Source organism: Carcharodon carcharias, chromosome 5 (genome assembly GCF_017639515.1).
Source record: "Carcharodon carcharias isolate sCarCar2 chromosome 5, sCarCar2.pri, whole genome shotgun sequence".
Classification (NCBI taxonomy): Eukaryota; Metazoa; Chordata; class Chondrichthyes; order Lamniformes; family Lamnidae; genus Carcharodon; species Carcharodon carcharias.
Genome location: NC_054471.1, coordinates 137,645,618 through 137,670,369, shown reverse-complemented (window position 1 = coordinate 137,670,369; position 24,752 = coordinate 137,645,618).

The window sequence follows — 24,752 nt, the reverse complement described above, 5'->3', positions numbered from 1 at the left end:
ATCTTTTGTGTTTCTCTAACAGGTAAACTGCAAGTAACAAGATCTGAAGTAGCATCGACAAAATAGTCATGGACTAAAGACTTTTCAAAAAAAGGAAAACTAAGAGGAATTTGGCCTTAACCCATTCAGGCCATTGGTTATTTCCCAACCAAAGTGCTTGAGTATGGGAAATCTGATGTAAACACATTGACCAAAAAGTGTCAAGCTTTTCAAAACCAGTGAGTCTGGATGGAAGAAATTAGAACTGATGAAGTAATTTTAATTCACATGGGTTTGTACTCTAAACATTTTGAGGGAAAATTATCTGAAATTTAAAGGGATTCTAGGAAAACAAAAAGGCATACACAGACCATTTAGGTGGTTTCTACAGATATAAAAAAAGGGGTTCCTTTTGAGGAAGAAGTGAATTAAATATTACAAGAAACTGTCTGCCCAACAAGACTGTTACTTGGATTTAGGACAATTTTGAGAAATGAAAAGCACAAGAATTGCAAGACACCCGAATGGGAAACCACGAGACGGGTGAGCAAAAGCATAGAAATTGCAGGAACTCTGAGTGAGGAACCACAAGATGGGTGAGCAACCCCTTAGTGGGAAACCACAAGATGGATACAGATGGAGGAAGAGCTGGAGGATATTTTAAAACCATGTAATTTTAATGATTCTGACTGAGGTGATCTGCAGGTCGGGAGTGTCACACCGAAAGGGGTATCAATCTAAACTGATATTATTCAGAGATCACATTCAAATTACAATGGATAAGCTGTTTCAGCCCAGAGAGATCAGTGATACCAGGGATGGTTTTTGGCACGGATATTCCGATCCATCCCTGGATCTGTATTGCTCCTCATTCTTTGTTATTGTGCAATTCATTATTGTATTATATTTACTTGTGATTTGAGAAGACATAGATGTAAGGAAGCCAGATGTCTGTATGATTATATGCAACTGCAAAGAAAGAGAAGGGATGTTGTAAAATGGGTAACTGCTTAGATAAATATGTACATAACTTAGTTAAGGGGAGGAAACACTTACAGTCACCCATGGTTGGCAAAAGACATGTGACCGAGCAATAATATCTCATTTTGGGTATGATATCCCAACACTATCCGAGCATTTAAAAAAACTTGTAAGAGAGCTGGAGCTTTCACAAAAACTTTGTTATACTCTCCAACAGGAGAATAGTAAAATGGGAGATGAGATCGGGGACATAGCTACCCCGCCTTGGTGGGATATTGGTCTCAATATCGAAGCCCCCCTTGGATTTGAATTGTATCACATGTATTAGTAATTGTACAATTGATAATGGCATTATATCTACTTATACTGTTATGTAAATTAAAACATAAGGCAAAACAGGTGAAATTGGAAGGGTGATTTAAATGAGGATTTGGGTTGATGGATTTAAATGTATAGATTCTGTAAAAAATACAAAGTTTGTCTGGGACCTGCAATACCTCATAACAGCAGAAGATTCAGCAGTAATATCTCATTTAAGGTATAAAAGAGATATTAAAAGGGGAAGATGTAGGATCAAAATTCCCCCTACCTGGGAAATTTCTGGAACATAATATCAAACCCACAGACATGTTTTGACCTCATGATTGGAACTATGAATTTCACAAAGATAAGCTACTGTCAGCAGTACAGGGCTGGGCAGCAAGGGGTTAATTTGGACATATAATGAAAACACAGTGACTCATCAAAAGGGTTTGGACGTTGACTAAAGCGATCAAAAGTCTGATTACCCAATACAATGGCACAAAGGACATATTATCAATACAATATACTCAAGGAATTATTCAACCACCACAGGCAATAGTACTGGAATAGGATCATTCAAACTCTCATTAACTTTGGAACCAGGTGCTGTTACTGTGCTGTTGTTATGCCACCTCAAACAGCAGGAGAATTGTTCGTACAATGAGAACTGATAGCATTCATCTGGATACATCTTCTGTGGAAAACCCTGTGTTGTTTCAACCTGGAGCTGATAACATCTGTCTGGGCATTGCATGGAATCAACTGAATAGACATTGGAAAAACAGGAAATATGTTCTGACATGTCTGAGTTAAATTATTATAAAAGAAGAGCAGATCTGAGTATCTGGGCTGCAGTTGGAAGAAGGGTCGAGTTTGGTCACCTTGACTCAGGCCTACAGTCAACACTGGGCAGACCAATCAAGTTGGGGATTATAAGTGTTTTCAGCCATGTTGTGGTGATACCGGCCTGAAGGGTTTGGGCTGCAGTTGGAAGGATTGAGTTTGGTCACCTTGACTCCAGCCTACAGTCAACACTGGACAGACCAGCTGAATTGGGGGTTGTAAGTTTCAGTCAAATCTTAATGATACTGAGAGTTTTGTGAAAGTTTGGCGTGAAAACTTGGTATTTTTTTGCCGGTACCATGTAACTTGTGTCAGGTTAGTGATAAAAACAAAAAACTGCGGATGCTGGAAATCCAAAACAAAAACAGAATTACCTGGAAAAACTCAGCAGGTCTGGCAGCATCAGCGGAGAAGAAAAGAGTTGACATTTCGAGTCCTCATGACCCTTCCACAGAACTGAGCGAATATAAGGAGAGGGGTGAAATACAAGCTGGTTTAAGGTGGGGGTGGGGGAGGTGGTGGGGAGAGAAGTTGGGGGGGTGGTGTGGTTGTAGGGACAAGCAGGCAGTGATAGGAGCAGATAATCAAAAGATGTCACAGACAAAAGAACAAAAGAACACAGAAGTGTTGAAGGTAGTGATATTATCTAAACAAATGCAGAATTACCTGGAAAAACTCAGCAGGTCTGGCAGCATCGGCGGAGAAGAAAAGAGTTGACGTTTCGAGTCCTCATGACCCTTCGACAGAACTTGAGTTCGAGTCCAGGAAAGAGCTGAAATATAAGCTGGTTTAAGGTGTGTGTGTGGGGGGCGGAGAGATAGAGAGACAGAGAGGTGGAGGGGGTTGGTGTGGTTGTAGGGACAAACAAGCAGTGATAGAAGCAGATCATCAAAAGATGTCAACGACAATAGTACAATAGAACACATAGGTGTTAAAGTTAAAGTTGGTGATATTATCTAAACGAATGTGCTAATTAAGAATGGATGGTAGGGCACTCAAGGTATAGCTCTAGTGGGTTTTTTTTTATATAATGGAAATAGGTGGGAAAAGGAAAATCTTTATAATTTATTGGAAAAAAAAAGAAGGGGGAAACAGAAAGGGGGTGGGGATGGGGGAGGGAGCTCACGACCTAAAGTTGTTGAATTCAATATTCAGTCCGGAAGGCTGTAAAGTCCCTAGTCGGAAGATGAGGTGTTGTTCCTCCAGTTTGCGTTGGGCTTCACTGGAACAATGCAGCAAGCCAAGGACAGACATGTGGGCAAGAGAGCAGGGTGGAGTATTAAAATGGCAAGCGACAGGGAGGTTTGGGTCATTCTTGCGGACAGACCGCAGGTGTTCTGCAAAGCGGTCGCCCAGTTTACGTTTGGTCTCTCCAATGTAGAGGAGACCACATTGGGAGCAACGAATGCAGTAGACTAAGTTGGGGGAAATGCAAGTGAAATGCTGCTTCACTTGAAAGGAGTGTTTGGGTCCTTGGACGGTGAGGAGAGAGGAAGTGAAGGGGCAGGTGTTGCATCTTTTGCGTGGGCATGGGGTTGTGCCATAGGAGGGGGTTGAGGAGTAGGGGGTGATGGAGGAGTGGACCAGGGTGTCCCGGAGGGAGCGATCCCTACGGAATGCCGATAAGGGGGGTGAAGGGAAGATGTGTTTGGTAGTGGCATCATGCTGGAGTTGGCGGAAATGTCGGAGGATGATCCTTTGAATGCGGAGGCTGGTGGGGTGATAAGTGAGGACAAGGGGGACCCTATCATGTTTCTGGGAGGGAGGAGAAGGAGTGAGGGCGGATGCGCGGGAGATGGGCCGGACACGGTTGAGGGCCCTGTCAACGACCGTGGGTGGAAAACCTCGGTTAAGGAAGAAGGAGGACATGTCAGAGGAACTGTTTTTGAATGTAGCATCATTGGAACAGATGCGACGGAGGCGAAGGAACTGAGAGAATGGGATGGAGTCCTTACAGGAAGTGGGGTGTGAGGAGCTGTAGTCGAGATAGCTGTGGGAGTCGGTGGGTTTGTAATGGATATTGGTGGACAGTCTATCACCAGAGATTGAGACAGAGAGGTCAAGGAAGGGAAAGGAAGTGTCAGAGATGGACCACGTGAAAATGATGGAGGGTCCATCTCTGACACTTCCCTTCCCTTCCTTGACCTCTCTGTCTCAATCTCTGGTGATAGACTGTCCACCAATATCCATTACAAACCCACCGACTCCCACAGCTATCTCGACTACAGCTCCTCACACCCCACTTCCTGTAAGGACTCCATCCCATTCTCTCAGTTCCTTCGCCTCCGTCGCATCTGTTCCGATGATGCTACATTCAAAAACAGTTCCTCTGACATGTCCTCCTTCTTCCTTAACCGAGGTTTTCCACCCACGGTCGTTGACAGGGCCCTCAACCGTGTCCGGCCCATCTCCCGCGCATCCGCCCTCACTCCTTCTCCTCCCTCCCAGAAACATGATAGTGTCCCCCTTGTCCTCACTTATCACCCCACCAGCCTCCGCATTCAAAGGATCATCCTCCGACATTTCTGCCAACTCCAGCATGATGCCACTACCAAACACATCTTCCCTTCACCCCCCTTATCGGCATTCCGTAGGGATCGCTCCCTCCGGGACACCCTGGTCCACTCCTCCATCACCCCCTACTCCTCAACCCCCTCCTATGGCACAACCCCATGCCCACGCAAAAGATGCAACACCTGCCCCTTCACTTCCTCTCTCCTCACCGTCCAAGGACCCAAACACTCCTTTCAAGTGAAGCAGCATTTCACTTGCATTTCCCCCAACTTAGTCTACTGCATTCGTTGCTCCCAATGTGGTCTCCTCTACATTGGAGAGACCAAACGTAAACTGGGCGACCGCTTTGCAGAACACCTGCGGTCTGTCCGCAAGAATGACCCAAACCTCCCTGTCGCTTGCCATTTTAACACTCCACCCTGCTCTCTTGCCCACATGTCTGTCCTTGGCTTGCTGCATTGTTCCAGTGAAGCCCAACGCAAACTGGAGGAACAACACCTCATCTTCCGACTAGGGACTTTACAGCCTTCCGGACTGAATATTGAATTCAACAACTTTAGGTCGTGAGCTCCCTCCCCCATCCCCACCCCCTTTCTGTTTCCCCCTTCTTTTTTTTTTCCAATAAATTATAAAGATTTTCCTTTTCCCACCTATTTCCATTATATAAAAAAAACCCACTAGAGCTATACCTTGAGTGCCCTACCATCCATTCTTAATTAGCACATTCGTTTAGATAATATCACCAACTTTAACTTTAACACCTATGTGTTCTATTGTACTATTGTCTTTGACATCTTTTGATGATCTGCTTCTATCACTGCTTGTTTGTCCCTACAACCACACCAACCCCCTCCACCTCTCTGTCTCTCTATCTCTCCGCCCCCCACACACACACCTTAAACCAGCTTATATTTCAGCTCTTTCCTGGACTCGAACTCAAGTTCTGTCGAAGGGTCATGAGGACTCGAAACATCAACTCTTTTCTTCTCGGCCGATGCTGCCAGACCTGCTGAGTTTTTCCAGGTAATTCTGTTTTTGTTTTGGATTTCCAGCATCCGCAGTTTTTTTGTTTTTATCTAAACAAATGTGCTAATTAAGAATGGATGGTAGGGCACTCAAGGTACAGCTCTAGTGGGGGTGGGGTAGAAAGACTAGCAGGGCATAAAAGATTTTAAAATAATGGAAATAGGTGGGAAAAGAAAAATCTATATAAATTATCCCCACCCCCTTTCTGTTTCTTCCCCCTTCCTTTTGTTTTTTCCAATAATTTATATAGATTTTTCTTTGCCCACCTATTTCCATTATTTTTAAATCTTTCATGCCCCGCTAGTCTTTCCACCCCACCTCCACTAGAGCTGTACCTTGAGTGCCCTACCATCCATTCTTAGTTATCACATTCGTTTAGATAATGTCACTACCTTCAACACCTCTGTGTTCTTTTGTTCTTTTGTCTGTGACATCTTTTGATTATCTGCTCCCATCACTGCTTGCTTGTCCCTACAACCACACCACCCCCCCCAACCCCTCCCCCCAGCTTAAACCAGCTTATATTTCACCCCTCTCCTTATATTCGTTCAGTTCTGTGGAAGGGTCATGAGGACTCGAAACGTCAACTCTTTTCTTCTCCACTGATGCTGCCAGACCTGCTGAGTTTTTCCAGGTAATTCTGTTTTTGTTCAGGTTAGTGATATTGGTCTGAGGGTATTTTTTCTTAAGGTGTCAGGACAGGGCATGGTGTTTTGTCGATGTTTTTGTAAGCTTTAACTGTGTTGTGGTGACTTTGTGTCGGGTGCTGGGAATAGATTGTTTTAAATTTGGGGTTTTGTGAGTGATTCAATAAAGCAATTGTAAATTATCAGAAGAGACTTGTCTCGCTGGTTATTCTGTTCAAGCCATACACTTGTGAATCTGGTGTCACAAACTTGAGTGTTGGGAGGGTTTCTGAGGGAAAAGGGAACCTCTACACCAGTGCCTAAAAGTGTATTCATACACCGACAAAATCAATATCCTTCGTTGCATTCTGGCACAGGCTATCAGCGGAATTGCTTTATCTCCACTAAATAAAACCAGTAGTGGCTTGTGATCAGACGGTATGGTGAAATGTCAACACTGCAAATATTGATAGGATTTCTTTGCTCCAAATATAATGGATAAGCTTTTTTTCAAGTTGTGAGTAACCCTACTAGACTGCAGAGAGGGTTCTGAAGAGATAGCTTATTGGCCTTTCAGAACCATCTTCCATCCTGTGTGACAGTACCGCTCCATTCTATAGGGGGATGCATCACAGTTTAGTATTAATTCCTTTGATGGGTCATACTGTATTAGCAGGCATGATGAGTATAAAAGCTTCTTGACTTTTATAAAAGCTTCTTCTTGTGCTTTCCAATTGTGAAGGGGCTAACACTGTAGACAAATTAGGCAAGAAGCAACCATAATAATTTAGCATGCTCAAAAAAGGTTCCAGTTCAGTGACACTAGTAGGAGACAGCACCTTCTTGATTGCCCTGACATTCTCTTCTACTGGATGTAACCCTTGGGCATCCACTCGATGGCCCAAATAAGTGACGTCCATTGCTTAGGAAGTACACTTCTCTTTTTTCAATCGTACACCAGCCGCCAAAAATCTCCGTAAAACCTCTGCTAGGTTGGCCAAATGTTTAGCTTCTGTTGATCCTGTGATCAAGACATCATTTAGGTGCACTAGAACTCAGGGAATCTTTGTAGTAGGCTTTCCATGGTTCTTTGAAAATTGCACAGGCAGAAGATACACCAAGGGTAGGCGTGTATATTGGTAACTTCCTAACTTCTCTAAGTAGCACAATTCTGCAACCACCTTCTCGTTTAGGGCATAAGGCACAGGCCTGTCCTTAAAGAATTGGGGTGTTGCCTCCGAATCTACGTATATTTTTGCTTGTAGGCCTTTTATCTTTCCCAACTTATCTCAGAATGCACTGTGACACTTTTTTAACAACTCAGTAATTTCTACTAGTCTAACACAAAATATTCCTGGAAAAACTCAGCAGGTCTGGCAGCATCGGCGGAGAAGAAAAGAGTTGACGTTTCGAGTCCTCATGGGTCATGAGGACTCGAAACATCAACTCTTATCTTCTCCGCCGATGCTTCCAGACCTGCTGAGTTTTTCCAGGTAATTCTGTTTTTGTTTTGGATTTCCAGCATCTGCAGTTTTTTGTTTTTAACAAAATATTCCTGACCAGTTGAGCTTAATTTCTTTCAACCAATCATGGCCCAGAATGCTAGGTCCTTCACCTGTTACAACAATCATTGGCTGCTGTATGTAGGATTCAGGTACTGTGGCGATGCCTTTCATCTGTATATGTCTTCAGCTGAGCTATGTTTTGCTCCAGATTCAGTGGTTGGATACCTTCACTTAGGTATTTAAACGTATGTTCTCCAAACACTGTGGTCGATGCTCCTGTGTCAACCTCCATGAGCAAAGGCTTCCCATTCACTTGAAGGGTGACGGTGATTGGTTCAGTTTTCACTGCTTTGACATCGTAAAGGGAATGGGCATCATTATCAGCAGACCCTGGTTCATTTATATTGTGCACATCAATCATCTTGGTCTGCTGTCTGATTGGCTGTCTTTATTTCGCCCTGCATTGCTTTATAACATGCTCTTTTTTTGTGACAGTAGTCGCATTCTGCCTTTTTAAATCTGCAGGTTTCCAGTACATGGTTACACCCACATTGTTAATAATTTCATTTCTGAATCCCTGGTGAGATGCTTCCAGTGTTTATTTTTGTTTTTCATGTGGTAGTGACTGTTTCCTGTTTCACGGCTGTCTCCCTGGTTTTCAAGCCAAGCCCGGTGGCAGTCTCCCACCCTAACTGCAGAACAGCACCATATTGCACACTCTGCAAAGCCTGTGATTCCCTCTCAGCTCTTTCCATTGCTAGTGCTATCTCCATGGCGCACTTCAGGTCAAAATTAACTTCTGCAAGCATACAACGCTAAATGACATAGTTGTGTACACTGCAAATCAAACGATCTTGCAACATGTCTTTGAAAGTATCTTCAAAGTCACAGTGCTCAGTCAACTGTTTTAATTTCGCAATATGCTTTGCGATTGACTCACTGGGGGCCCTTACTCTAGAGTTAAACTTGAATCTTTGCATGATCACCGGTGGCTAAGGCTGAAAATGTCTTTTCATGAGGTCTACTAACTCAATAAAGGATCCAGAATTTGGCACGTTCGGGGCAGTCAGACTACGGACAAGGTTATATGTTTTTCTCCCACAGACACTTAGGAGAATTGCTTTCCATTTCTCCTCCGCTATTATTTTGTTTGCCACAAAGTAGAAACCTAGGTGCTTGATGTATTGGCTCCAGTCTTCCATGGATGAATCATACAGTTAATTCTGCTGAGAGTGGCATGACTGGTGAGTATACTTTTCTTCCCCACATCCAGGAGGTGAGGTGCAGCATTGGAGCTATTTATCCTCATAGCCAGTTGTAATAAACTTGGTGTACTGGACAGATTTCTTGTAAGAAATAGTGAACTTTATTTACAGAGCTCCTGATGAAGCTATATGCTTGAACCAAGACCAAGGCTGTAAAGCTCTGCCCCTAAGACTACCCATGCTTAGGACTGATTCGTCTGTACAGTCACATGATCCCCAAACAGTGTGAAAGGTTTTATTTACAATCACTACAACTCTCTTATTTCCCTGAGAGGGAAAGTATCATACTTGTGTTGAGGTCCTTGGGCAGGCAGTACACCCAGGTTCCGAAGCTGACATTGAAGAGAAAAATAAATTAAAATTTGAAAGTGACTGCACGTGCTTGGCAAAATATAAAAACACAGTACATATTCATTTTACACTGGAGTGACCCATTCCAGAGTGATGGTAAACAATGTTACAAGGGCCTTGGTGGTTTTTGTCCTGTATTGTCATCTCAGCTGATGTTATTAGAGGACGAGTCAGATCCCAGAATGGAACCTTGCTTGAGGGATCATAATTTTTTTTTAAACTGTGGAGGGTGCTTACTGAAACAGATTTATAGGAATCTATTGTTTACTTTTTAAACAAAAAGATAAAGCATGCATTCAACAAGAGGCATTAACCATATTACACTAGACAACAAACGTTGGAAATATTTCAACACAGACACCAAGGTCAGGATTTTCAGCTCGGTGTGCAGTCGCATGCCCAACATGCCCAAGTGTGAAATAGTGTGCGATGACATTGGGCGAGTGCCCTGACGTCATTGTGCACTCGTGCGATATTTTGGTTGGCGGGCACATGCGAGAGTTGGCAGCACGCCCGCTGACAATTAAGAAGCCTATTAAGGCCATTAATTAGTTAATTAAATGATATTTTTTGCTGCGTATCCAACGTTATGGTTGGCGGGCAGGTGAATCGGCCAGGTGGCCTTTGGGTTTTTGAGGGAACCTCATCCACAGGTGGGATGAGGTTTCTGTAAATAAATTTAAAAATATAAAATTGTTTGGGCAGGATTTTTATAATCTCCACATTCAGGTGAGTGAGTCTAATATGCAGACATTTTTTCAGGAATTTAAAAAACTTTATTCATTCATTTAAAATTCTTCAGCTCCCAAGGCAGCTCTCTGCCTTCAGGGATCTTTCACTCCCCGGCGCACACACTGACGTCAGCACTCACATACCTCCCGCCCCCACCCCGGCAGCACTGGGGTTCTCAGTGTGCGTTTCACGCTGGCTGGCCGTTAATTTGCCAGCCAGCATGAAATCATGGTCAGGGTCCGATCGCAGGCAGCAGACCATTTCCCAGCCGCTCCTGGGCCTGCTCGACGACCTCAAAATCCTGGCTCAAGAAAAAATGATTCAAAAGCACGTTATCGCTTTTATCCCAGCAATACACTTACAGACCCAACATTCCAGTGAAGAGGTACTACTATTTCCACAACAAGGCTAGAGCTCCTTCAGTTGCAAAGAGGTTTATTTTCCAGTGGACTTCTGAACATTCTCTAGAAGCCCTCCTTTGAAATATCCAGAAAACTCACTCTAATTTCACTATTACTTAACTTTAGAGCAATATATATATGAATTCCTTAATAATCTGGCATCATTTCCAACTAGAAAGAGTCTTAGACCTTTTCTGCCTTCAATCTGCCGTATACACATACCATATGAAACCACCTGTATCCCTGTGGGTCTCTCTCTGATTCCCTGTTGCTAGGTAACAGCATAGATTTTTTTCCTAGTTTGTTGTTTTTTTTAACTTTCTTAAACCCATCTCTTCACTTTGAGTCATAAAATATCATTATTAATGCATGTATACAAACAGCCCCCCAGACTTTCTGGTCCCATCTCAAAATAACTCTAAACTGAAACCAAACCCAGGTTTCCCCTTTCTTAACACACAAATTAAAAGGAATATTAATAAAACTCAAAACTATTATTTTGTTCCTAACACCCACAACTACAAATATTACTAACTTATTTAAAACTATCTCTATTTCCTAACAACTGAACGAATCAACATGAAAAAAAAACAAAAAGATTCTCCCTCTCGCATCTCATTTAGTTTCATATCAGCCTTGACTTACCTTAGATTTGGACCTCCTCCTCAATTTCTAGCAGTAGAATTCATGTTTTTCAGGATATTTACAATAACCACAATATTTACAATTATCCATATAACTGTACACAATGTCAGTACATACACTGCTCACTAGCTTTGAACTAGAGCCAGCTTTGCTCATTTGAAGTACTTTTTCTCCGAAACCTCTATTAAAAGCAAATAAAGAAACTCATTTAAAACAAATAAAAGACAATATTTTATTAATGGGAAATACATCAGTGCTGGAGCAGACATTAAGTGTTGGGAAATTTGCCTGAAGAAAGAGAGAAGGAGGCATCAACATCTCACTCTAGAGAATGCCTTTCAGGTCTCACTCTTTCCTCTAAATCCCACTCTCTTCATGCTAGAAATGACTGCTTTAATATTGCTTTAACAACGTTACATGGAACAGAAACAAAACAGAATTACCAAAATAATAACTCCCTTCCTGAACTAAAAAAATCTGATTAAAGCTTCAATTATGCGAATTCTTCCTCATTGTACCCAAACTCAAAGCCATTGTACGCTGCCCTATAGGGTAGCAAGACATATTCAAAGAATGGTGGCATGCATTGTTAGAAATCAGATTGTTGGCTAGTGAAGCAGAGAACACTGGAGGTTGGCCTTTAGAAACTTACTTTATCCACACAAATACACATATCATATTGTGAACTTGTAACCAATAAACAAACTTTCGTAAGAACATGTGAACATGATTAATGGGAACAGGAGTAGACTCTTTGGCCCCTTGAACCTGATCTGCCATTCAATAAGATCATGGCTGATCTTCTTGTGTTTTGATTTCCACATTCCCACCTAACTCCGATAACCTTTGATTCCCTTGTCTAACAAGAATCTATCTCTCTGCCTTAAAAATATTCAATGACCCCACCTCCACCACCTTCTGAGGCAGAGAATTCCAAAGTCACACAACCCTCTGAGAAAAAAATTCTCCTAATCTCTGTTCTAAAAGGATGACCCCTAATTTTAAAACAGTGCCCCCTAGTTCTGGACTCACCCACAAGAGGGAACATCCTTTCAACGTCCAACTTGTCAACCGTTCAGGATCTTGTATACTTCAATCAAAATCACCCCTCACTATTCTAAACTCCAGTCTAAACAAGCCCAGTCTGTCCACCTTTCCTTATAAGACAGCCCACTCATTCCAGGAATTGATTTAATAAACCTCCTTTGAACCACCTCCAATGCATTTGCATCCTTCCTTAAATAAGGAGATGAAAACTGCACACAGTATTTGAGGTGCCCTGTTTAACTGAAGCATAACATCCTTACTTTTTAACCCAATCCCTCTCGTATTAATGGATAGCATTCCATTAGTTCCTAATTACTTGCTGTACCTGCATATTAACTTTTTGTGACTTGTACTGGAACACCTAGATCCCTCTGCACTTCAGAACTATGCAGCCGTTCTCCATTTAAATAATACTCAGCTTTTTTGTTCTTCCTGACAAAGTGAACAACTTCACATTTTTCCACATTAAACTCCATTTTCCAGATCCTTGCCCACTCACTTAACCTATCTATATACATCTGCAATCTCTTCATGTCCTCTTCACAACATACTTTTCTACCTATCTTTGTGTTATCTACAAATTTAGCTACCATGTCTTTACTCCCCTCATCTAAGTCATTGATGTAAATCGTAAAAACATGAGGCTTGAGTACAGACCCCTGTGGGACTCTACTCATCACATCCTGCCACTCGAAAGAAGACCCATTTATGCATACTCTCTGCTTTCAGTCAGCCAGCCAATCTGCTATCCATGCTAATATGTTACCCCCAACACCATGTGCTTTTATTTTCCATAATAATCTTTGATGTGGCATCTTATCAAATGCCTTCTGGAAATCCAAGTACAGTATGTCTACAGGCTCCCTTTTATCCACTGTGCATGTTACTCCTTTAAAAAACTCAATAAATTGATTAAACATGGTTTTCATTTCACAAAACCAAGCTGACTCTTCCCAATTGCCTTGAGCTCCTCTAAGTGCCCAGCTATAACCTCCTATGATCAATTCTAATAACTTCCCCATGACAGACGTCTAGTTAACTGGCCTATAGTTTCCTGTTTTCTGCCTGCCTCCCCTCTTTCGAATCTGATGGACTATTTCCAGAATCTAGTGAATTTTGGAAAATTAACACTAGCACATCGACTATCTCATTAGCCACCTCTTTTAAGACCCTAGGATGTAGTCCATTGGGACCTGAAGACTTGTCAGCCTGCGGCTCCATTAATTGGCTCAGCACTATTTCAGTATAGATTTCAACTTCACCAAGATCTTTTCTTCGATTCCCCTCCTGATTTCCAGCTATTACTGGAACTTTTTTGTATCCTTAATAGTGAACACAGAAGCAAAATATTTGTTCATTTCTTCTGCCATTTCCTTATTATCTACTATTAACTCCCCACTGTCACTCCCTACAGGACCAATACTCACTTTACTTACTCTTTTCCTTCTAAATTACCTGTAGAAACTCTTGGCTATCCGTTTTTACATTTCTAACTGGCTTCCTCTCGTACTCTAATTTCTTTCTCCTTATTAACCTTTTAGCCATTCTTTATATTCTATCTAATCATTTGTCCTGCCACTCATCCTTGCAGAGTTGTATGCATTTTCCTTAAGTTTGATGCTTTCCTTAACTTCTTTTGTTAACCATGGTGGTGGAGCCACTCCTTAGAATTTTTCTTTTTATAGGAATGTACTTATTCTGAATACCCTGAAATATCCCCTTAAATGTCTGCCACTGCTTCTCTAGTCTGTTCCTGTATATATGTGAGCACATGACTCCCTAATTAATACCCATTAATAAACAATTAACAGACATTACTCTTCTTTTTATTTAAGTGCAGTTTTGACATGTTCACGTACATGCACACTACCAGTTCTCCTTTCTCTTATCAATAGCAGGAGTTGCTCAGCCTGGCAACATTTTCACAGTTCTTTCTTTCACTTTTTAATAATTTCAACTGGATAAACTGGATTTTGAATTACAGAGGGTTCTGCTGCTTATCAGCCATAACTTTGCTAGGAATGGTTTGGAAAACCTGGAAAACAGTGCAGACAGCATTCAGGACATTACCCTGAGACTTCCACATTCCTTGTATATGTACCAGATGATCGGGAAATTCATCATCATGGAATATTTCAATACAGAAGTACGCTGTACCTGTACACCCTATGAATGAGCTTTTCGTTTAGTTCTGATTCCTTGTCCCTCCCCAATCTCCTTTCAAAAAGTATAATTTTCTCATTTCTGTTTGAAAGTCTGTTCTGGGTTCTATGTCCAATGCCATTTCAGTCAAAGTGTTATATATCCTAATGACTTTCTGGGGATAAAGAATCCACCTCCTAACTTCTCCCTTCCTTCTTTTAATTGTGATCTTATGCCTTTCAGTTGTCAACTGAAAGCCGGGTATAAATAAGTTTTCCCAAATTACTTTAAAAAAACATTCTTATCATTTTGAGAACATCCATTACATCTCCTTTTAAGCTTCTTTGTCTTAGTGTTAAGAGCACCAGTTTCTTTAGCCCCTCCGCATGAATAAAACTTCTTATTCCTGGTATCATCTTTGTGAATCTCCACTGCATCCTTTTCTTGGACTTGATATCATTCCAAGATAAGGCAGTCAAAACTAGGTTAGTATTCTACCTGTGCCCTCATTGCTGATTTATAAAGGTGCCTTATTGTCTCCATGGGCAGAATCTTCTGCCCAATGGTGTGTTTGAAAGTGGGGAGGTGCTTTAATCAGGTGAGAGGTTGGCAAATGAGCACCGGTGATGGACCTTCCCACCCCCCATGAGTTGAGGCCCTTAAGTGGGCAATTAATGAATATTTAAGGGCCTCATTCCACCACTGCTTAGCTGTGAGAGGGCCTGTTGCCACACGGCGTGCATGACAGGTAAACCTGTGTGGGCTGATGGTTGTCTCCTGGTGTCGGGGGGGTGGTGACAACTCCTTCGAAGGCACTCAATGAACATGGCATTTGACATCGGTAAAGGGGAGATGGATGGGATCCCACCCTTCCTTTGCTTCCAAACCTCCTATATCAGCCCCCCTATACCCTCTGCATCCCCTATCCCACAACCCCTAACCCGCGAGACCCCTCCTGCCATTACTTGCCTTTAGCCTGCATTGACCCATGATCCTGGGCTTCTGGTGACTGCTATCGCTCCAACAGCAGCCATCACCTTGCCAGTGATGGTGCTGAGCAAAAAAGCAGTTAGCCTCTGATTGGGTGGCAGCTCCCAGTAGTTGGGACCCCTGGCCCTGGGGTCCTGATTCCAGGCAAATGGCCTCTTAACTGCCTGATTGGTTTGTGATTCATCAAGCCTTCCCCATAGGGGCAACGCGGGTCTCTCATGGCTCTCCAGGAGAGGTAGTCAATGCTTTTAGACTCTACACCTCTAGCTACATAACTTAGGATCCCATATTCTTTTGTGTAATAGTTTTATCTTTAAGGATTGGTGCCTCTGAATATCTAAGCCTCTTTGCTCCTTTTCTTCCTTTAGAGTTTTATAGTTACTATATATTCTTTCTTTACTTTTCCCCCTTAAAAGAATGGCCTCAAATTTCTCACATTAAATTTAATCTGACATCTAACTGATTGACTTAATTTCAGAAAGTCCTTTTAATAATCATCCATGCCCCTTATTTTTGTGCTACTTGTAAATTATGATACTGTGTTCCCAGCACCCAATTCCAGTTCATCTATAAATATTGAGAAGGGCCATGGTCCCAATGTTGATCACTGGGGACACTGCAGTTTAAATTCTTTCAGCTGAAAGCACATCTATTAATCATTGCTCTTCATGCCCTTTATGTCCTTTAATTAATTTCCTATCTCCCTTTAATAATGTCACATTCCTTAATTTTATTAATAAGCTTCCTACACAGCTCCTTAGGCATCAGGACTAATAAGACATCCAAGGATATTGAAGGAAGTGAGAGTGAAAATAGCAGAGGCATTCACCATAATTTTTCAATCTTCCTTAGACTCAGCGGTGGTCCTGGAGGACTGGAGAATTGCAGTGCCTTTTTCAAAAAATTTTGTTGTTTTGAGTTCAAAGGAAGCAGTGCTTTCTTATAGTATGTCTTTATTGAACAGATTCTAAGAAGGCAGCTTAAAGAGCTTCCCTTGTGGTTAAGCTCAGATGGCTACAGGAAGCCAGATAGGGCATGTAGTACTGTTGCATTTCAAAATTCAAATACCCACTTTTCATAATAAACAAAAGATCCAGACATCCCCTTTTCCTAACGAACAGAAGACACATTTGTATGCACCACCTTCAGTGCTTGGAGAGGCAATGGCGTAGTGGTATTGTCACTGGACTAGTAATCTAGAGACCCAGAGTAATGCTCTGGGAACCCAGGTTTGACTCCCACCATGGCAGATGGTGGAATTTGAGTTCAATAAAAATCTGGAATTAAAATATGAAATGTTTGTTGTAAAAAAAACCCCATCTGGTTCATTAATGCCCTTCAGGGAGGGAAATCTGCTGACCTACATGTGTCTCCAGACCCACAGCAATGTGGTTGACTCTTAAATGCCTTCTGAACAAGGGCAATTCAGGATGGACAATAAATACTTGCCTAGTATTTTATCCTGTAAATAAAACAATGTGTAACTGTGTAAATGATAATGGCTCCCAATTGCTGAGTAAGAAACCTCCTACTTGAATTTCCTTTTCCTATCCTGCAGCTACAAAAAGGATTTTGAATCTACAGCTCCTGGAGCACATGTCTTTCACAAATCTTCAATTCCTTTCTCTCCATCTCACCCTTGGGCAACTCTTGGTGAGGAGACAAGGTAAGAGAATGTGACACCACCTTGCTGCACCAAAACAGCTCCAACCTCTGCAGAGGCCACACTCACTCCACTATTACCCCTTGCAGCTTACAAGACCCTGTGTGAGAGAATAGCTCCTTCAGGAAGGAAGGGATTACTCACATCCATCTATGTTCATTCTTGCACATTGTGCACCATTTTAGCCAGTGTGTAGAAAACAGAGACCCAATCACATAGTGAGGCGCCTTTTCATGCATTCAAATTTTCTCTATCTTCTGCAGAAATAAAGTTACAAAATTCATCACTTTGGAAAGCCTGCCTTTCATGGCAACTGTCTTGAATGACTTACTTACTTTTGAACTGAACAAATATTTAGTAAACCAAATAACCTTTTAACTATCATGTGTAACTGTGAGTTACCCATATTACCCACTATACTCATGCATTAATAACTGTTTTGTCTACTAGTCAGTCTCTGCACCTATATTTCATTCATTGTAAGTTGAATGCATTGTCAATGGCTTTTCGTCTGGGTGATGTTCCTTGAATGGATGGTGTTTTTCCATGGCTCTTATTGCTGTGGTACCTGTTGTTCTTCCAATTCCATTGATGGGGACTATTAGATCTCTGGGAGTGATGGTCATTCTGTTCTCTTTACAGCTGGTGAGATCCCATCTTGCTGACTGCAGTGAAGGAACAGATTTGCTAGTTGTTCATTCATACCTGCAATTCTGCCAGTATATTTGATCATTCACTTCCACCGTGTACGGCTGAGGTGACAATTTCTCTAAGCATGTCCTAAGTTTCCACGTGGGCTGGCTCCTGTTGAGAGTGTTGAAGGTTTGTACCCTGACTGGCTCTCTAATGCTCAGATTTGGCAATGGTTTGGCAGTCTTGTCAAAATGAAATTTGTCTTTCTGCCATTTCACCTTGATTTTTTTTCACTCACACCTGTTCCTACTTCTGGTTTCAGTAGCCTTTTTGCTACTGGAAGATCGTACAAAGGAAAAGAAGGACTGCCCAGCATTGGGAAGGCAGTCTTTTAACTGTAAGAAGCTGAACCATTTTGCACGTAAGTATTTGGCTAGAAAGAAGCAAAACAAGCCTATAAAGATGACCACTGGAGAGATATCAGTCAAAGAATCTGATCAAGAACTATACAAGATACAACAGGTTGGTTCCTATAGGGGATAAATGGTTTTGGTTGTTATGATGAAGACCGCAAAAGGAGAGTATCAAGCAAACGAGAAGTGTCAGATAGAAACTAGCGCATCATGCAATATCATGGCCTTCACAGATCTGTGCAAAGTAGCTCAACATGGTGGTCCAAAAATGAAGCCCTCGAAAGTAAAGCTGAGGCTATATGGTGGCATGATAGTCATAATGAGAGGACAAATTAGTTTGAGAGCCAAATGCAATGGCAAGAAGGAAGATCTAGAGTTCCGGACCATAGGTGAGATTCGATGGCCTCAATATGCCAACAGAGATTTAAAACATGTCACAGCAAAACCATTGACTACTTAAAAGATCCACGAGAAGTACAAAGATGTGTTTACAGGATTGGGATGTCTACCAGGAGAATATCATCTCGAAGTAGATAACAGTGTCAGACCAATTCAACATCTGCTGAGAAGAGTTCCAGCTGCCCTCAAGTCAAGCCTAAAAGACAAGGTAGGAGAGCAGGAAAAGAAAGGAGTAATCAAGAAAGTGACAATTCCTGCAGACTGAATTAGCCGCATGGTAGCAGTGAAAAAATCTGGAAAACAGGGAGTATATGTTTCAATAAGGTCGCCTCTCAAACTTCTATACTCCAATGAGTACAAGTCCAACCTACTCAGCCTCTCCTAATAAGAAAATCCCTCCATTCTCAGGATCAACCTAGTGAATTGTCTTTGGACTGCCTCCAGTGCCAATACATCGTTCCTTGGATAAGGTGACCAAAACTGTTCACAGTATTCTAGGTGTGGTCTAACTAGTGCCTTGTACAGTTTTAGCAATATTTCCCTAATTTTTACACTCCTTTCCCTTTGCAATAAAGGCCAGTATTCCATTCTCCTTTCCTTTTACTTGTTGAACTTGTATGACAGCTTTTTAGGCTTCATGCACAAGGACCCCCAAATCTCTCTGTGCTGCAGATTTCTGCAGTCTTTTTCCATTTGAATAATATTCAGCTCTTCTAGTCTTCCTGCCAAAGTGCATAACCTCACATTTTCCCACATTATATTCCATCTGCCAAGATTTTGCCCATTCACTTAACCTGTCTATATCCCTCTGTAGACTCTTTGTCATCCTCACCACTTGCCTTCCACCTATTTTTGCATCATCCACAAACTTGGCGATATGCATTCATTTCCCTCATCCAAGGCAAGAATATATATATAGTAAATAATTGTGGCCCCAACACTGATCCCTGTGGCACTCCACTAGTTACAGGTTGCCATCCTGAAAATGCCCCCTTATCCCAACTCTCTGTCTTCTATTAGTTAGCCAGTCCTCTATCCATGCTAATATACTATCCCCAACACCATGGGCTCTTACCTTATGAAGTAGCCTTATGTGCGGTACCTTATCAAACGCCTTTTGGAAATCCAAATATATTACATCTAATGGTTCCCCTTTGTCTATCCTGCTTGTTACCTCCTCAAAGAATTCTAATAAATCTGTCAGCATGATTTCCCATTCATGAAGCCACGCTGATTCTGCTTGATTATATTATGCATTTCTAAATGGTCTGCTATTATATCCTTTGTAACAGATTCTAACATTTTTCTAATGATGGATGTTAAGCTAACTGGCTTATAGTTTACTGTTTATTATCTCCCTCCCTTTTTGAATAAGGGTGTTATATTGGCAGTTTTCCAATCCACTGGGACTTTTGCAGGATCTAAGGATTCTTAGAAACTTAGAAACATAGAAACTGGGAGCAGGAGTAGGCCCTTCGGCCCTTTGAGCCAGCTCTGCCATTTATTATGATCATGGCTGATCATCCAACTCAATAGCCTGCTCCCCCTTTCTCCTCAAATCCTTTGATCCCTTTCGCCCCAAGAGCTATATCTAACTACTTCTCGAAAACATACAATGTTTTGGCCTCAACTACTTTCTGTGGTAGCGAATTCCACAGGCTCACCACTTTCTGGGTGAAGAAATTTCTCCTCATCTCAGTCCTAAATAGTCTAACCTGTATCCTCAGCCTGTGACCCCTGGTTCTGGACTCCCCCACCATCGGGAACATCCTTTCTGCATCTACCCTGTCTAGTCCTGTTAGAATTTTATAGGTTTCTATGAGATCTCCCCTCATTCTTCTGAATTCCAGCAAATATAATCCTAACCGACTTAATCTCTCCTCATATGTCAGTCCCGCCATCCCAGGAATCAGTCTGGTAAACCTTCGCTGCACTCCCTCTATAGCAAGTACATTCTTCTTCAGAGAAGGAGACCAAAACTGCGCACAATATTCCAGGTGTGGTCTCACCAAGGTCCTGTATAATTGCAGCAAGATATCCCTGCTCCTGTACTCGAATCCTCTTGCTATGAAGGCCAACATACCATTTGCCTTCTTTACCGCCTGCTGCACCTGCATGCTTACCTTCAGCAACTGGTGTATGAGGACATCAAGGTCTCGTTGCACATTCCTCTCTCTCAATTTATAGCCATTCAGATAATAATCTGCCTTCCTGTTTTTGCTACCAAAGTAGATAATCTCATATTTATCCATATTATACTGCATCTGCCATGCATTTGCCCACTCACTCAGCTTGTCCAAACCACACTGAAGCATCTCTGCATCCTTCTCACATCTCACCCTCCCACTCAGCTTTGTGTCATCTGCAAATTTGGAGGTATCATCTAAATCAATAATATATATTGCAAATAGCTGGGGTCCTAATACCTATCCCTGCGGTACTCCACTAGTCATGACCTGCCATTTGGAAAAAGACACATTTATTCCTATTCTTTGTTTCCTGTTTGCCAACCAGTTTTCTATCCATCTCAATAAATTACCCCCAATCCCATGTGCTTTAATTTTACACACGCATCTCTTATGTGGGATTTTGTCGAAATTCTTCTGAAAGTCCGAATAAACCACATCCATTGGCTCCCCCACATCAACTCTACTAGTTACATCCTAAAAAAATCTTGGAAGATTACTACCTGTACATCAATTATCTCTGCAGTTACTTCCTTTTATGTCCTAGAATGCAACCCAGGGGACTTAGCTGCCCAAAGCCCCATTAGCTTCCCTAGTACATTTTCTCTAGTGATAGTTATTGTATTTATGCCCTCCCCCCACTTTTTCCACTTGATTATTTAGTATTTTTGGAATGCTATTCGTGTCTTCTACCATGAAGTCTGATGCGAAGTATTTATTTAACTCCTTTGCCATTTCCTGGTTCCCTATTATTATTTCCCCAGCCTCATTCTTTAATGAGCCTTTGTTCACTTTGGCCTCTCTCTTCTTTTCTATATATTTAGAGAAGCTCTGACTGTCTTTTTTTATATTAATTGCTAGTTTACCCTCAAAGTTTATTTTCTCTTATTGCTTTTTTGGTCACCTTTTGTTGGTTTTTAAAACTTTCCTAATCCTCTGGCATACCACTAACCTTCACCGCATTGTATGTTTTTTTTCTTTCAATTTGATAGAATCCTTAACTTACCTGGTTAACCATGGTTAGTTTATCCCCTTCCTAGAATCCTTCTTCCTCAATGGGATATATCCTTGTTATCAGTCAAGGACTATTTTCTTAAACGTCTGCCATTGTTCATCAACCGTCTTTTCTGCTAAACTCCTTTCCCAGTCCACTCCAGCCAACTCTGCCCTCATTCCATTGTAATTAACCTTACTTAAGTTTCACAAAGTTGTTTCTGACTCAAATTTCTCATTTTCAAACTGAAAACTAAATTCTACTATGTTGTGGTCACTGTTTTCTAGAGGATCTTTTATTCGAGATCAGTTATTACACCTGCCTCATTACACATTACCAGATCCAAAATAGCCTGATCCCTGGTTGGATCCACAACATATTGTTTTAGGAAACTCTCCTGAATGCAATCTATGAATCCTTGCTCGTGGCTACCTCTGTCAATTTGATTTTCCCAATCTACATAAAGGTTAAAGTCACCCATGACTAATGTACTGCCTTTTTTTTACATGTCCTCATTATCTCCTGATTTATTTTCTGTCCTACAGTATTGATACTGATAGGGGGCCTTTCGACTCCTCTCACCAGTGTCTTCTTCTCCTTGTTATTTCTTACCTCCACCCATGGATTCTACATCCTCTGATCCAAGATCATTTCTTGCTATCACACTTATTTTATCTTGTAATAACAAGGCTGCCCCACCATCCTTTCCTTCCTGCCTGTCCTTTCAAAAAGTCACATACTCCTGAATATTTAGTTCCTAGCTTTGATCTCTTTGTAACCATGTCTCTGTAATGTCTATAAGATCATACCCATTATTCTCTATTTGTGCCATTAATTCATTTATTTTGTTCTGAATACTATGTGCATTTAAGTAAAGGGCCATTAATTTTGCCTTTTTATCACTTTTTTCCCTCTTTGACCCTATTTACTGCTTTTTTTAATGTTTGGACATTCTGTCCCTTCCTGTCACACTCTGGGTATCATTGCCTAAATAGCTACCCTGCAATACTGCCATATCCTTTTGCTTTGTAACCCTACGTATCCCCTCTCCAGAACCGCTCTGCACCTCCATCCTTAGTTTAAAGCTCTCTCTATATCCCTTATTTTCAGTTCACCAGGACACTGGTCCCAGCATGGTTTAAGTGAAGCTCATCCCACTGGAACAGTTCCCTCCTACCCCAGTACTGGTGCCAGTGCCCCATGAACTGAAATCCATTCCTTCAACAGCAATCTTTGAGCCATGCATTTAACTCCTTGACTTTGTTTATCCTATGCCAGTTTGCCTGCCACGGGATTATTACCTTGGAGGTCCTGCTTTTTAATTTAGCCCCTAACTGTTCAAATTCTTTCAGCAGAACCTCCTTTCTAGTCCTATCAGTGTTGTTGGTACCAATGTGGACAACCACAGCTGGATCCCTCCCCTCCCATTCCAAGTTCCTCTCCAGCCCTGAGGAGATGTCCTTAACCCTGGCACTGGGCAGGCAAGGCAGCCTTCGGGACTCATGTTCACGACTGCAGAGGACTGTGTCTATCCCCCTAATTATACTATTCCCTACCACTACCACATTCCTATTTCCTCCCCCACTTGAATGGCTCCCTGGACCACAGTGCCGTGGTCAGATCGCTCATTCTCCCTGCAGTCCCTGTTCTCATCCACACTGCTTGAAAGAACCTTGTAGCTATTGGACAATTGGAGGGGCTGAGGCTCCTCAAACACTACTCCCTGGATCCCCATGCCTGCTTCACCTGCAGTCACACACGCCTGTCCTTGATCACAGACCAAATTCAAATGATCTAATCTGTGGGGTGTGGCCACCTCCCAGAGCAAAGTGTCCAGGTAACGTTCCCCCTCCCTGATGTGGCGCAATGTCTGCAGCTCAGACTCCAGCTCCTTAATTTGGATCCAAACTTCTTCGAGCTGCAAACACTTACTACAGATGTGTTAGTTCTGGATCATCTTGGTGTCTAGCAGCTCTCACATGCTGCAGCAGGAACACATTACCTGTCCTGTCTCTGCTAACTTAATTTATTGATTAATTACTCTCGTATCCCCTGTCTTTACACTTTATTGTAATTATTTCTTTACACTAGTATTGATCTTATACTTAATAAGCTAATTTTAATGAAGAGAAAATAAAGACTATTAACCTAAACACAAACTATAGACCTTAATTTTACTTTAAAGACTAGAAATACTCACCAATCCAACTCCCCAATCAGCTGCTCTACCCTCTCTTTTCAAATGAAATCTCCCCACTTTTTGTTTAAAATGAAGTCTCCACACTCCCCGTGCAGTTTTTTAATGATTTCTCACACTCACCAAAAATCCCCAAAGGAATCATTAAGATGTCAAACAAACCTAGTACTGATGTAAACAAATAAATCTTCAAGTGGAGAAGCACACCGAATGAAGGCATGGAAAGTAGTCCAGTCCAAAGACTAATGTCACACTGCCTCCAAACAGGTGTAAAGATAAGCACAGCGACTACAGGCCAATCAGTTTAACTTAGGTAGTGGGGAAGCTTCTAGAAACAATAATTTGGAGCAAAGCTTATAGCCATATAGATAAATGTGATTTAAATAAGGAAAGCCTGCATGGATTTCTTAAGGGGAAATCATATTTAACTAACTTGCTGGAATTTTTTGAAGAGGTAACAGAGAGGGTTGATGTGGGCAATGTTGTTAAATGTGGTGCACATTGATTTGCAAAAGGCATCTAATGCAGTGCCACCCAACAGACTTGTGCGCAAAGTTATAGCTCATAGAATAAAAAGGACAATAGCAACATGGTTACAGAATTGTCTGAGCAGCTGGAAACAGAGGGCGGGATTTTCCAGCCCCACCCACCACTGGGATTGTATGTTCCTGCTGAAATTCAATGGACTTTTTGCTAGGCTGCTGAGTCTCCTGTGGCGGGTCCCACCACGACATGGCCAGAAAATCCCAGCCAGTACCTTAATGGATGTTTCTCATGCTGGAGAAAGGTTTGTAGTGGAGTTGCCCAGTGGTCAGTATTGGGACACTTGCTTTTCCTGATATATATTAATGATCTAGGTCTTGGTGTGCAGGGAACAATTTCAAAGTTTGTGGATGATACAAATCTTGGAAGCATTG